Genomic DNA, 16,352 nt, shown 5'->3' on the forward strand with positions numbered 1-16,352 from the left:
GACTCCTGAGTATGGCAGTTATTAAATGTTTTCAAATGAATTTCTTTCAATCTGTATTATATCTTATAAGGAAAAATTTTCTCTTTGCATGCAATAAAACTGCAGAGTAATTGCACAGCTTATTAAATACATACTGCTGTAAGTATACAAAGTGAAATAATATTCAGTATTAGTATAGAATGTCAAATTTCTGTCTCATTCTTTTTTTAAAAAATTCTGTTTTCTCTAACTTTGGCCTTTTGAAACTTTGTGTTCAACTTTGTTTTTGCATACTCTTAAGAAAAGAAATCTAGAGGTACAATTTCGTTTCTTTTCTGTATTTGATAAATTTAGCATGTTACACTTTGCAAGTTTAAGGTGTACAGTGTGTTACCTGATACATTTATATATTGTGCTATGATTGTCATTGAAGTAATATTTATCATGTTACATCATTATAGTACAATATTATTATCTATATTCCTTATACTGTACATTAGATCTCCATGGCTTATTTACTACCCATTACAAGTTTGTATCCTTAAACACCATCAGTCTTACCCCTTCAGCCCCCATCTCCTGGTAACCACCATTTTACTCTGTGCCTTTTTACAGTTTTAACTTAGTTTTAGACTACACTTAGAAGTCGTGTCATACAGTACTTGTCTTTCTCTGTCTGACTTATCTCACTTAGCATAATGTGTTCAAGGTCTATTCATATTGTCACAAATGGCAAGATATCCTCCTTTCTCATGGATGAATACTATTCTGTTGTGTACATATACCATTTTTTGCAATCTATATATTAGATAAGGGGTTCATGTACAAAATATATAAATAACTAATACAACTTCATAACAAAAAAACAAACAATATGATTAAAAATGGGCAGAAGAAATGAAAACAGTCGATTCTTGAAGATCGTAGGTTTGAACTTATACACACATTATTTTCAATAAATTACAGCACTATACGATCCTCAGTTGGTTGAATCCGTGGATGCAGAACGGTGGAAATGGAGGGCCAACTATAAAGTTACATGTGGATTTTCACCTGCGTGGTGGTAGATGGCCCTAACCCCTGCATTGTTCACAGGTCAGCTGTGTAGATATTTTTCCAAAAAGGACATTAAAAGTGGCCAGCAGGCACATAAAAAGATGCTCAACATCACTAATCATCAGAGAGATGCAAACAAAAACCACGAGTTATCACCTCACACCTGTTGGGACGTCTATCACAAGAAGACAAGAGACAAGTGCTGATGAGGTTGTGGTAAAAAGGGAGTCCTTATACACTGTGGGTGGGAATGGACATTAGTCCAAACACTATGGGAAGCAATATGGGAGTTCCTCAAAAAATTAAAAATAGATCTACCACACGATCCAGTAATTTTACTTCTAGGTATATACCCAAAGGAAATGAAAACAAGATGTTGACTAGATATATGCACACTCATGTTTATTGCAACATTACTCACAATAGCCAAGGTATGGAAACAACCCAAATGCCCATCAACAGATGAATAGAGGCACGATTTTTAATAATACATTAAAAATTTTTGCTGAGTTTGTATTATTACCTTATTTTTAGAATATTCTCAGAGGTAGCAAGTTTGGTGACTTGTTTACAGTAACAGATACTCTTCGCAATTAGGAATTAATAATTATAATCTATTCTAATTGTATTATAACATCTAAAAAGCACTTTAATATACATTATTTCATTTGATAATCTTGACACTATAGGGCTGAGAGGGAAATGTGTATTCTCTTTATTTTATGGATAGATAAGCTCCAACAAAGTGAGGGAAAATGATTTGCCTAAGGTTACATGGAAGAAACAGAAGGTGCTTGTTCTAGAATTTAAGGTTTTATACTTTATGTTGTCTTTCTCTTATAATGATAATAGATCATTTGATGTTTAGTTTTACACCTCATGAAAGCATTTTATAGATGAATAAGGAATTGTGGACTTTCACAATTCCTGTATCTGCTTTTGGGAATTATAGGAAAATCAGTAGCCCAATATTTAACTAAGTGGTTTGAAAACAATTCTGGTTACTCCATCAGATGTGCTCTCAGGTGTAAATTCTCTCACAATTTGACTTTCTGTGTCTTTCTTGGTTTGATTTTTTTAATGTTTAGGAACTGACTCTTGATGGCATGTTCATCGGAGTACTGAGGTTTCATGTTGGACCGACTGCTGTTTTTGCAGTCATTTAAATTTAATTTCCCTTTTTGTCATTGGTGGATGGGGTAGTAGAGTTTACACTGTGTAACCTATGTAGCTGGCTTCTGAATATTAGAGCACCCTTTCCTCCCAGATGGTACACTCATCCAGACCTTTGTCACTTCTTTCTCACCCAGCTTTCCAATCTGTCATTCTTCCTGGCTGAAGTTAGATAACTCTCCACCACCGCAGTTTTCCTCAGCCCTCTGGTCTAAACCTTCGTTTGTGACTGCTGGGCTGTGCCTAGTGCCAGCTTTCTCCCATCTCTGGGTGTGCAGTAAGCTTGGTTTTTTAATTTCATTGTTGCTTTTTACCTTTATTTAAGGACATACATGTTGTATATGTTTTAGCCACTAAAATAAAAGATGAGTGTCAGCCAGGGTTCTAAATGGTTTCTGTATCAATTCATTTAATTCCTTTAAGGTGGGAATAATTATTGTTGGTATTTACCTTCATATTACAAAAAAAAAAAAAGAAACAAACGTAGAGAAGTTAAATAACTTGGCTGAGGTAATGCCATTACCACCCAACAGGGTTTGGATTGGAAACCAGGTAGGAGCACCAACCTTATTCTACCACTTCGGTACGTAGACTACAGTGGATTATATTAACCCTTCTAACACCATGAGGTCAATGAAAAGCTCAAGCTTTGGAAGGAACTTAAATTTAGGTCTTGACTGTGATCCTTTCTCACTGAGTAGACTTGGTTTTGGACCAAGTACTTCCTCAGTATCAGCCCAGTTGAACCTGTTTGTAAAATGGTGATGATCAGTCTTCATCCTTTCATGGCTGTCATGTGCTTTTCGTGGCACAGAGCAGGCCTTAATAAATGTCAGTTAGATTTTCTTTATATAATGCCATGGGCATTTTAATTTATTAAACATCATAAATATTTAACTAAAAGGGTATTTTAAAATAGTGTGGCAATTACTTTGATATGTCTTCTGAATGTTAACCTATTTTTAAAAATTTTCTATGACACTATTTTCACTTCCCAAGTAATATGGACATAAATTCTCCCAATATATCATTGATTCTCTCTGTTTTTTTCCTTTTGGGTGCTTTGTGGGTCTCTAGTAATTTTTATGTATTCTGTAATGTCAAACTGGTCACTTTTGGTCTTCTTTGTCTCTGACCAGTTTTCAGAGGTGTTGATTTCTCCCCAGATACCTCAAGTTTGGAGCATTTCATTATGCGTTGCATGTGGTCCAAAAGGTACCTGATATAGGTCCCTGTCAGGGTTTTGCCACTAACGTTGTCACCTGGGAAAATCCATTTGGTTTCTCTGGGGTGCACTTTCTTTTCTTTTTTTTTTATAAAAGAAGAGGAATAAACTTTATAAAATACATTGTCTTTCGAAAGGCAAAGATTTCTTTATTTATTGCACTAGCCCTTCTAACTTTCAAAGCATATTTACATGTACTCTAAATCGATCTGATGGTCATCTCTTTTTAAAAGATGAGGCACCTGAACAAAGTGCTTTATGATGTGTCTAAGGTTTGATCACTGGTAGCAGAAGTAAAACCAAGTAAAGTTTTTTCACCATATCATTGCCTTCTATGAGGTATGAGACAACAATATTAATCGTAATTTTATTTTCCTTTCAAACTATAGAAGTGATACGTATCAAAGTTGGAAATCATAAATTTGACCTATGTCAAGTTTGAAAATAGGGAAAACATTTTGGGTTGTATTATATTTAAATTTATTTTAAAATTTGCATATTTATAATATTTATTCCACCCATTTAAAAGCATTATAAAACTCTTTAGTTTTCAATTTATTTTTCTTAGTAAAGATTTGTAATTTTTGAAATGCAGGATCTGAAGATATCTTATTTATTACTATATATTTTAAGTTGTCATGCTATCACAAAGGAGTACTTTTTAAATTATATTTTTAACCAGCTATTGCTAATAATATCCATATGTTTAATGAGATCTTTAGGCAACTTTCTGCAATCACATACATTAGCTTTATTAGATTATCAGTTGAATCTTTGTTTCCAGCTTAAATTCATATATATATGAATTCATATATACATATGAATGAGTTCATATATATATGAACTGTTTGTAATAGCAAACAGTTACCACATTTTCAAAAGTACTTCATCTATATTAACTCATTTATCTTTACAATAACTCTTTTTGATATGTGCTGTTACTAGCCTTATTTTACAGATGAGTAAACTGAAGTACAGAGGTCAAGTGATTATCTCAAGGTCACAAAGTTCTTTGAGTGGCAGCTAGTGAGGACAAGACTCTGGAGTATAACACAGGTCATCTGCCTTTGAAGTCTGAGCTCTTAATTTCTATGCCATGAGGCCTCTCATAACTTATTTTCTCCTTTCCAGCTCCTAAATGTATTATTTCTGGTTAGTGTTTTGTTGCATCAACTAAAGCTTTTAGACCATTGTAAAGTGTTAGTGATGTTATGGGTATCTTTTAACTATATTCAGACTTAAATAGGATTGCTTTTGGTTGTTTAGTATTAAAATTTCTTGGGGTAGGGGTGTTGTTATGATAGAGATATACTTCACAATGTAAAATGTATTCTTATATTTCTGTTGAACTCTGAATGTTTCTCAGAAATGTGTTCTGAATACTATTAAATGGCTTCTAGCAGCAAGATGGTCATAATCCTTTTTGTCTTTTGAATCAAAGTTACATTTTATTGATAAGTTTCTAAACAGCTTAATAGTGTTTTTTTTCAATCTAGCAGTAAATAGCCCTTAGTCATGGCTCTGAATTCAATTGGCATAAGGTTTGCTTTTAATATCTGCATTTATAATCTTACAGTAGCTTTATGTTTTGTGTAATCCTTGGCAGGCTTTTATATCAAAATCATATTAGGTAATTGTCTGTCTTTGGGACTACTTGTACATGGTCTCTTATTTGCACACCCTTGCCCTTTCAGCTGAGAATTGGTTTTAAAAAAGGAGGGCATATATACCCTGTGGTACCACATTCATGATGACTAAAATGTGATTACTGGCATCACTGGCTGCCAGTCTTACTCTGTGCTCTCTGGACTTTGTTAGAGCCCGTGACTCCTTCTTGGGCCAAGTTGGCTGCACGTTGGACTGGGTTGAATTGCGTAACCCTTTATTCTTTCCCCCTTTGAAGCCTTAGTTCAGTTGGTCCATACCTGTATGCTGCCACAGCATCATTCTCCCCTGCCACATGGCTGACCTAAAGGTGTGTACACTGATTTTAATGCCAGCAGTCTGCCATGTGGGAGTGGCTTAGAAATGAGAGAGGCTTAGAAGTACAGATTATTTTCTTTCCTTTGCCTCACCACAGTTCTGCCCTTTTTGGCATTCTGGGCTACCCTTCCTCTTACATGCATGTCCTGAACAGCAGACATAAGAAGTCCAAAATGGTGATTTGAAAGTAACCTCTAGATCTTAAGTATCCCTGTCAATCAGGTCTGTCCCTCCCTCATTTGGACTGAACCCTAGAAGGGTGAATTGGGGCACATGTCAGTTAGATAACAAAATCTGGTGTAGTTGCTTCAAACAGAGAAATATTAAATTAATACTGTATTTTTTATAACAGTGTTGGAAGAACTGGAGGAACAAAAGAGATAAGACAAAGGTATGGGGCAAAAAGAAGAAAAGATAAAGCAACTCAAGATTTAGTAACTGGTTTCCCTTTTCTGGGCTGTAGATGCAAACACTTTCCCATACACTAAGGGTGCCATGCTGAGAAGGCTTCTGTTGTTGGATTCCAGATGCCCCGAGCTTATTCTAGTCTAAAGCAGCTGCCTGGATCCCTCACTGCCACTGTTCTCTCCTCCAGTGCTGAAACTTTTCCTGCGCTGTCCTGCTGGAGATGCCTCCAGAAACTTGAAGTGAAGAGAGTCACATTTTCTCTTTCTTCTGCCTTCTAAACTTTAATATGTGCCTCCTATTGGAAACTTAACCAAGAAAATCTTAGAAGTGCCTTTTGTGGTGTCACAGAGGCCTTATAATATAACAGAGCATAGGAGGTAGGAATGGAGGTTGAGAGCAAAGGGATGAAAGGTTTCTTGGTGTCTGTTCTTAGCCTTCTATGCGTATATAATTTCCAAGCAACAATAACGACACTTTCATGTTTTTACCTGATGTGATAAAGCCACTGTCATACAAATGAAAGGCTTTTACCCTCTTCTCCAAAAGGAAGAAACAATGTTAATCAGTCCTCAAGTCTATCTCTGGGGATAGTTATTCCTCTTGTGGTTTAGTAATACTCCCATTGGATCTATTTTAACTTCAAAAACATTTTAAAGTATAAAATATTAGAGGAAAAAGGGGGGGAAAAGTAAATTAATATATTCAAATAAATAAGGAAGAAACTATATAAATTTACCGCTAATGTTCTCATTTCTATAACTTCCTTATTCACCATGAACTTCATCTTCCCCGGTTATTAGCCAGAACCCTAGTTTGTAAAGGTTCTTCTCCAGAGAAATGACCCAAGCCTTTATTTCCAGAAGGCTTTAAGCTCTGTGATCAAGAATTTATAGAACTGTTGCAGTTTTCCATTAACACTCACCATTGAATATGGAATGATAAGAGAAGCTCCAGAGAATCCCCTGGGCTCCAGACATAATCCTTCCTGTCCTAGTATATATCAGTAAACCAATTTCCTTCTGTTAATTGAGATCAGTCAACCTAACCAGTAAAGCTACTTTCTTCTTTACCAATTAGCTCAACGGGAAAAGAATTCAGTAGTGAACTGGTGGCAGTTTCAATGTCCAACTAAATTAAAACAGTATTTTATCCTTTGGGGAAAGCATTACATCCTCAGGAACCAAGAACTCTGAACCATCAAAGGCAAAAGTTTTGAGTAATAGAAGTAAAAATTCTGCAAGTAGGTTATTAGGTCTAATAGAGGAATCACTTCCACTGAATCCTTGATTTCTGGACCCAAGTATTCTAGCTCTAGGCTAGAGCATTTAACCGTGTTTACTTTATATAACACATCCTATTAACTACCCTCCAGCTTCACAAATTTCTTGAACTGAGCCTTCAACAGCATACTCTACTATCCTGTCAGCTGAGCGGCCACTGAGTAACAGGGTACATCATGAGAAAAGTGAATTCCCTGACATAAACCTTTTGTCGTTCTTTGGTCCAAACCAGCGTTGCATGGGATCCACAATGGTATTCAGACCTGATAAGTTCGCAGGTGTCATTTTGGTCAGGGAAGACAAAATGCATATTCAGAACAAGTGTCTATTCCAGTGAGAACAACTCCCTATCCGTATCACGATGGAAAGAGATTCAGTGTAATTAACCTACTGCCAAGTGGCTTGCTGGTGCAAAATTGAGGACTTATTACTGGTCTTTGCTGCGGGCAAGTTAGGCGCCCAGCCATGGTAGCCAGACAAGCCTCAAAGAGGAAAGACCATGTTGTTAAGCTATGTATAGCTTCTACCCCTGCCAACATAGCTACACTCTAACCCATTTCACTCTTGGGTGAGTGGAAAAAGAGGACAAAAATTCACATTTTGGTTCATTTAAAACGTTTCCACCTGATTTTTGAGATCCTACACACACACACACACACACCACTTTGTTAGCACTTCATGACTCTGCTTAGATATCATTTACTTCTACAGGTTTCCAAGAATTAGTTAGATGATGTTTGTGTGTCACATACTATCCACACTATATCTGTAACACTATATTGTCTTTTAAACAGCATGCCCAATTTGACTGTAAAATATTTGTAGACAGTCCATCTCTTGTTTATTTTTCAATCTCTAGTTGCTAGCCCTTTTCTGTCACACATTACTTTATACTGATAATTATTGACAATGATTGTTAGTAGTACTTACTTTATAGTTTGCATTTACTATTTAGACCATGAGTTATATATCTTAAATTTTCAAGTGATTGTGCTTTTCTGAGTGCCTATCCAAACTTCATTATTAATAGATATTTTTGTTAAACTATTTTCTTAGAATATGACATTTTAAGTTTTTTTTGGAATTTATTGAAATTTTCTGAATGACTGCTTGAAGGCTTTTGTGTTAGAAAATATTTCAACATTTTAAAATGTGTATATTTCTGTTATAGAATACAGTACCTGATGTATAATTTTTAAATCAAATAGATACCATAAAATAATCTATATCTTTTATTTCTTATTTATTTATTTTTAATCGACAGGATCTATCAATGCCTGAGAGAGATGTGTTCAAATGTCCCATTCTATCAAATGCCGGTAGTGGTTACCAGACTATTTGGAGTGACCTGATTTCTTTCCATTTGGATACCAGTTACATTATCTCCTAGAGTTGGAGCATGAGTGCAGAGCCTAGCCCAGCTCCTGTGTTCTGCAGGCATTTTTAAGGTTGCTCTGTTGTTCTGAAATGGGGTGATTTCTTTGGACCACAGCCAGGGTCTTGACCAGTCCATCAAGTGGGGTTTCCAGAGAGAATGGTCTTCACCTTTCTTCAGGATCTTCTTCTGCCCTTTGCTTTGATGTTTTACTCATTGTGTTCAAATGACGGCCAACTCCCTCCCCCACCAGCTTTCTCTGAACTTTATACACTTTCTTTTTTACATCTTTACTGGAGTATAATTGCTTTACAGTGTTGTGTTAGTTTCTGCTGTATAACAGAGTGAATCAGCTATACGTATTCATATATCCCCATATCCCCTCCCTCTTGTGTCTCCCTCCCTCCTACCCTCCCTACCCCACCCCTCTAGGTGGTCACAAAGCACCGAGCTGATCTCCTTGTGCTATGCGGCTGCTTCCCACTAGCTATCTGTTGTACATTTAGTAGTGTATATATGTCAATGCTACTCTCTTACTTCGTCCCAGCTTACCCTTCCCCCTCCCCATGTCCTCAAGTCCATTCTCTACATCTGCGTCTTTATTCCTTTCCTGCCCCTAGGTTCATCAGAACCATTTTTTTTTTTAGATTCCATTTATATGTGTTAGCATACGGTATTTGTTTTTCTCTTTCTGACTTACTTCACTCTGTATGAGAGACTCTAGGTCCATCCACCTCACTACAAGTAACTCAATTTCATGTCTTTTTATGGCTGAGTAATATTCCATTGTATATATGTGCCACATCTTCTTTATCCATTCATCTGTCGATGGACACTTAGGTTGCTTTCATGTCCTGGCTATTGTAAATAGAGCTGCAATGAACATTTTGGTACATGGCTCTTTTTGAATTATGGTTTTCTCAGGGTATATGCCCAGTAGTGGGATTGCTGGGTCGTATGGTAGTTCTATTTTTAGTTTTTTAAGGAACCTCCATACTGTTCTCCATAGTGGCTGTATCAATTTACATTCCCACCAACAGTGCAAGAGGGTTCCCTTTTCTCCACACCCTCTCCAGTGTTTATTGTTTCTAGATTTTTTGATGATGGCCATTCTGACCGGTGTGAGGTGATACCTCATTGTAGTTTTGATTTGCATTTCTCTGATGATTAGTGATGTTGAGCATCCTTTCCTGTATTTGTTGGCAATCTGTATATCTTCTTTGGAGATTTTTCTATATAAGTCTTTTGTCCGTTTTTGGATTGGGTTGTTTGTTTTTTTTGATATTGAGCTGTTTGTATATTTTGGAGATTAATCCTTTGTCAGTTGCTTCATTTGCAAATATATTCTCCCATTCTGAGAGTTGACTTTCCGTCTTGTTTATGGTTTCCTTTGCTGTGCAAAAGCTTTTGAGTTTCATTAGCTCCCATTTGTTTATTTTTGTTTTTATTTCCATTTCTCTAGGAGGTGGGTCAAAAAGGATCTTGCTGTGATTTATGTCATAGAGTGTTCTGCCTATATTTTCCTCTAAGAGTTTGATAGTGCCTGGTCTTACATTTAGGTCTTTAATCCATTTTGAGTTTATTTTTGTGTATGGTGTTATGGAGTGTTCTAATTTCATTCTTTTACATGTAGCTGTCCAGTTTTCCCAGCACCACTTACTGAAGAGGCTGTCTTTTCTCCATTGTATATTCTTGCCTCCTTTGTCAAAGATAAGTGACCATATGTGCATAGGTTTATTTCTGGGCTTTCTGTCCTATTCCATTGATGTAGATTTGTATTTTTGTGCCAGTACCATGCTATCTTGATTACTGTAGCTTTGTAGTATAGTCTGAAGTCAGAGAGCCTGATTCCTCCAGCTCCGTTTTTCTTTCTCAAGATTGCTTTGGCTATTTGGGGTCTTTTGTGTTTTCATACAAGTTGTAAAATTTTTTGTTCTAGTTCTGTGAAAAATGCCATTGGTAGTTTGATAGGGATTGCATTGAATCTATAGATTGCTCTGGGTAGTAGAGTCATTTTCACAATGTTGATTCTTCCAATCCAAGAACATGGTATATCTCTCCATCTGTTTATGTCATCTTTGATTTCTTTCATCAGTGTCTTGTAGTTTTCTGCATACAGGTTTTTAGTCTCCTTAGGTAGGTTTATTCCGAGGTATTTTGTCCTTTTTGTTGCAATGGTAAATGGTGAACCTTATATACTTTCTGATTCGTTTTTTGCCACCTTGGTTTCTGCCCTGTTTTGTTGGTTCCTAGTAATGATCAGCCACTCATTCTCTATCCCATTTTCTCAATCTTCGAGTTAGTTAATTTCACCCGGATTTGGCCACTATATTGGTTGTTATCATGTATTTTCTGTGTAATGAGTCTTTGCCTTTTTAATATTTTCATAAGTATGTTATTATGAAGCTGGAGAAAGCGATTCAAAAGATAACAGATTATATTTTCAACCAGAATTCTACAAACATCAATTTTAATGGATGCCTACTATAATGTCTTAGATATACTCTCTCATGGATTTTCAAAATTTAATGCTTATAAACAGAATGACAAAAGTCATTTGTAGAAATCTCTATTTTAGATTTCTTTTGAATAAATTCACGGAAGTAGAATGACTCAGTCATTTGATATGAACATTTCTGAGCCTTTTCTATATAGTGAGAAAATTCCTTCCCCAAAGTATGACTCCATTTATGCTTACATCAATGCCACATGAGAGCCTTTGTTTCAGTAATTCTCAGCTGTATTGGAATTTTTGTTGAAATTATTTTCATACCAAATTGCATGACAAAAATATTTCATTGATTTCATTTATATTATTTTTAGTGATTTTTGTGCTTTATTCACAGTTTCCTCCTTGTGTTTCCACTTTAGCGTGTTGTGTGATAACATGCTGTGCTCGTTATCAGTTGACTTGTAGAATATTTCTTACCAGTAAATGTTCGGCTTCCGTATGAATTACCAGTCTTTTATTATTTCTGTACAGAAATACATCTTTTAAAAATTTCAGCAGAAATTTTATCTAATTAGCATGTGTCCTTCTTTCATGAATATAAGTATGAAGATAAAATCTAATTTATGTTTGATTGCTAAAATTCTTGAAGATTGTTGAAGATGCATACCCAGAAATTTGTTATCTAATATTTAGTCGCACGGACAATATTAATGTGATATTTTCATATTTATTTGGTTCTTCCTCAAGAAGAGAAAGAAAACAAAACATTGTGAACTGAATGTTATCCGTTTTTTACAAGAAAGTGGCACTATTGCCTTGGACAATAGCTTTTATAGTTAAGAGCATTTAATTGGCTGTAAGGAATATAATCCTAGGAGCACTGTCAAGGTCGTTCTAGGTCAGACGTGTGTTTTCATGCAGCTTAAAACTGTATCTTTGATGTTGACTCTAGAAAAAGAAATTTCCATACATTTATAAGTTGATTCTGTTTCCATATCAGCATATATCTCTTCTTAGATGTAATTTAAAATAAAGGAATCTCTATTGTGTAAAACATACTTTTTTCCAAAAATCCTGTCTCTCCACTTTCATGATTATCTTATCAAGTTGTCTTTTAGATTTGCAGACTTTAAATAGATGCCCTCTGAACCTTTATAACTCCAGATTATAAATACTTTTAAATTTTAAACATTTATGAATATATAATAATCTTAATAAGGAAAATATTAAATCACTGAAATTAATTATATTTTAACTTTTTAACATATAGAATTATCAAGCTTTATTCATAGGAACCTTTGAAAGCCAATTAATCTATTCCCTTATTTTGAAGTAGAGTAATACTTACATATTTGTGATTAGTCTATAAGTAACACATTCTGAAAGTATCTATCTTAAAGACTAACCACATTGGGAGAAACACACAAATGCATTGTTAACCAAGTTGGTTATGTTTTCTGACATCTAATTATCCCTGCTTCTGATTCCTGATGTATGGTTCTAGGGAGGGGAAGTGCTTTTCTCTGTCTCTAAATCCCTTCATGTGTTAGAAGACTCCTTTTAGGTCATGTCGCAATTCGACACCTCTAACTTTCTTCTGTATTCCTGGGTCAGCATCCTCTCCTTCAAGTGTAATAACAACTCTGGAATTACTGGAGTGATGAGGGCCAAACAAACGCTTCCATTTTTCCAAGATCCTAGCTGGGTTTTGTGTCTGTTAGCTTGGAGGGTCTGAGAAAACTCTTAGTTATGGACTGCAATGAGGGTTTGTTCCTTGATGACACTACAGAGTCATTTTGTCTAAAATCCCTTGGATTTATGCTAAATCAAACAATTATTTTATCCAAGACTGGTGTGCACATAGCTGGGAACTTGGGATGAAGATAGTATTGGCTTAGGAGTAAATTGTGAGTAGAGAATGTCCATCTTGTATAATTTTAATTGATTCTTTGTGTTTCCCTGACTTTAATCCATGGGTACAACCTAACTGACCTAATTGATGGGCATCACGAGAGTCTACGTAACTCCCTTCACTCCATAATCTATTTTACTTTTCTCACTGATTCTTCATATACAGTTTGCCTGTCTGTATTTCTTTTCTTATTTTTTTTTAACATCTTTACTGGAGTACAATTGCTTTACAATGGTGTGTTAGTTTCTGCTGTATAACAAAGTGAATCAGCTATACATATACATATATTCCCATATCTCCCTCCTCTTGCGTCTCTCTCCCATCCTCCCTATCCCACCATCACCCTGATGCCTGGCTGTATTGCTATCTCTTTACGTTCTCACTCATAACAATTATAGCTACTTTACAAGAAGACTACAAACTTTTTTCTTAAGAGTCTGATTATGGTAATTGACTTACGCAACATCGCTCTGAAATATTTATGAAATATATTTTTGCACATAATAGAGAATAGTCCTAGCCAGCAGTAGTAGAGAAAGAGGAAAATATTTAATCAGAGAAATGTGCTACTTTTGCAGTTATTGATTCATTTCCAGCATTCTTAAATCTTTAGCAAAATAGATTAAAGATCAGTAAGTGTCCAAAACATCCAAATCCAGCTGGCTGAATTAACTGTGCTTCTTTTCTGAGGCACAGTCGTGTGGCAGCACTGGTCTCACTGGACATCTGCGGTTGCTAAGACATATTACATTTCTCTTTCGTTCATTAAATAATTATTTATTATATAATACTATGCTCCACACATTGTGATTGGTGCTTCATTAAAACAAAACCTTCTAAAGAAGTTTTTAAAGTTAATTTTCATACCATTATGATTTTAATAACTTCCCTTTTGTGATTATTGTTTTAATATTTCCTTTCATTCACTTCACAGATACTTCTGCCTCTTCTCAAGCCACCATCCATCTTCCCAAAATTATATCAGTGATTTCAGTCCACATCCATGATGGCAAATCACTAACAGAGATTATTTTGAGTTCTTGATGATAATTGACATTTTTAATTAGTACTTTCAGTTAACATCTGTCAGTTCCTTAAAAAAAAAGTGCTGTGTGGTTTACTGATTAAAAACAGAGTATAAATTCTTCTGCACTTGAATATCAACTCTGCCTCTTTTTAGCTATGTGGTTGCTAATCCAAACACTTGGGTTCTTAATCTGTAGACTGGGTAGATGAAAGAGTTCAGTGAGATAATATTCAATACGCAGTTAACACTGAATGAGCATCAATCTTAATAACTGGTATTTACAGTGGTAAAGCATGTTGAACTTTTCATGACTAAATGTGAAATGTATTATATTCATTAAGAATCTAAGATTATTGTTGGCCATCTATATATTCGTTAAAAAATGGCTTCATGTCTTGAAACAAAAGTTTAGTTCAGAAAAATCATAGTACAGCATGTTTTTCAAGTGATAATTGTTTGGTAAGGTCCATGATACACCTCCATGGCAAATGTATATTTTTAGCCAGTATTCATAAAAATTATATAGTGATCTTAGCTACAGGAAATAAAAGTGTGCCTTGGTGTGTCAAACCTAACCAACACTTGAAAACCTGAAGCATATTTAGAAAAAGAAAAGTAAATTTTCATCCTTTAGGGCTAGGGGTGTTCAGCCTTTAATAATATTATAAATCCCAAGATTTAAAATGAACCAGCCAAACATTATTTTGGAAGATTGTATTTCCAGAAGGCATATCATTTATTCTTAATTGTTTTATCCTTCTTTTTAGTTATATTTATTAACTAAAGTCATCAATTCCTTGTAAAAATACAATAACTCATTCCCATACAATAATTTTTCTATAACTTGTAGAACAAGGATATTTGGCAAGATTTTTTTTCACAGTTCAATATTTACCTTGTTCCCATTTTATCCTCTCATCTCACTCTTACCCAGAAAAGTGGTGAGGAATGCATAATCATAATTATCCTTCATAATAGAAATGATTTTCATGCACCAAGACAAGGGTGGGAGGGAGACACAGGAGGGAAGGGATATGGGGATATATGAATACGTATAGCTGATTCACTTTGTTATACAGCAGAAACTAACGCAACAATGTAAAGCAATTATACTCCAATAAAGATGTTAAAAAAAAAAAGAATTGCAATACAGAATCGTTGCAGTTATAAAGAAGAAAAAAATCAATGGCATTTGCCTTTGAGAAAGTTGTAATAACTTCTTTTTAGGTGCCCAAGAGTCTTATTCTTGATAACTATTGTATTATTTTTAATGCACAGAAGCTCTTTAATTACAATATTCTTTCTTTAGTCTCTTCCTTAATGTCAATCGGAATTTGGCAAATGAAATGACAGTAGGATGTGTTTAAAAGGTAGAGTGCTGTGTTGAGAGCATAATGTGACTTGTTATTATTATGACTTTGTACTGTCGGGTTGAAGAATGTCATCCTCTTGGATCTGGATATTCAGAATTTTGTTTTTTTAATCTTAGCTCCATTATGGCCCTGTACATAGTGAGATAAACAAGAGATTCTCCTGTAACACATGGTTTTGAAAGCGTTGAAAATCTCTTTATGTAACAGCAAATTTAACTTGGAGTAAACCTTGGCAATTTATTGCCTCAAAAAAATCTCATAAAACTAATATTTTTGGCCTGTTAGGGATTTTAAATAAATTAGAAATCAAAGTATATCTTAGATTGATATGAAGACTTATATAAATAGAATTGTGACATACAAATTTTGCTCTACCTCAAATAATAGATCCACTATGTGGAAAACATTTCAATTGCTGGAAAAATAATCCTGTATTTTTGGATATGTCAATTAGATTTTGTAGATGAAAGAAGTATATTAAAAGGAGAAATGGAGAGAAAACTTAGTAAATGGTCCCTAGGTTAAGATTATGTAATTAAGCGATAGAAGGTGGCCAGTGACAGCATAAAGGAAGATCTTCTTTGGGCTCTGTGGTCTTATTAATAAGTGAATTCCTTCAATAAAATATAAAGTATAAATATTTGATTTCATTTGTTAAAAAAATCATCATTAACCTTTTTACTGTCGCAGAAGCATTGCTTCATTTTATATATTCTCATAACTCATCACTGAGGTTTGTTTCTTTGACATTCATAATGGTTCAAGCAATATAGGTAAAGAACTGAATCTTAGAGTAAAAAGATGTGAAATACAAACACATGTCTCCCAATTAAAACAGTGATAAAGTGGTGCTCACTTTGAAGTATTTCTTACTTGAATTTTGGAAGTCTGCAAATCTATAATTCATATAAAACACTAGAAGAGCAAATTATAAACACTTAATCTTGGAAGCTGGCAAATTTATGACTTATGTAAAATACTAGCTTAGAATAGCAAACAATAATTGCTTATTTTAATAAGCTTCTGCAACAGCTATTGCATTTGTATAATTAAGCTATTCTCCAAATTAAGGAAGTATTTCTTATCTAAAGTATAGAAATTCTTCTCTC

At 34.7% G+C, this 16,352-nt stretch overlaps 1 protein-coding gene across 1 annotated transcript in view; it reads left to right on the forward strand.

Moving 5' to 3' along the window:
* MARCHF1 (membrane associated ring-CH-type finger 1) overlaps positions 1-16,352 on the forward strand; it is a 593,424-nt gene that overhangs the window by 47,226 nt on the left and 529,846 nt on the right. The gene's annotated exons all lie outside the window — the stretch shown is intronic.

The sequence above is a fragment of the Phocoena sinus genome, chromosome 5 (assembly GCF_008692025.1).
Source record: "Phocoena sinus isolate mPhoSin1 chromosome 5, mPhoSin1.pri, whole genome shotgun sequence".
NCBI classification, from domain to species: Eukaryota; Metazoa; Chordata; class Mammalia; order Artiodactyla; family Phocoenidae; genus Phocoena; species Phocoena sinus.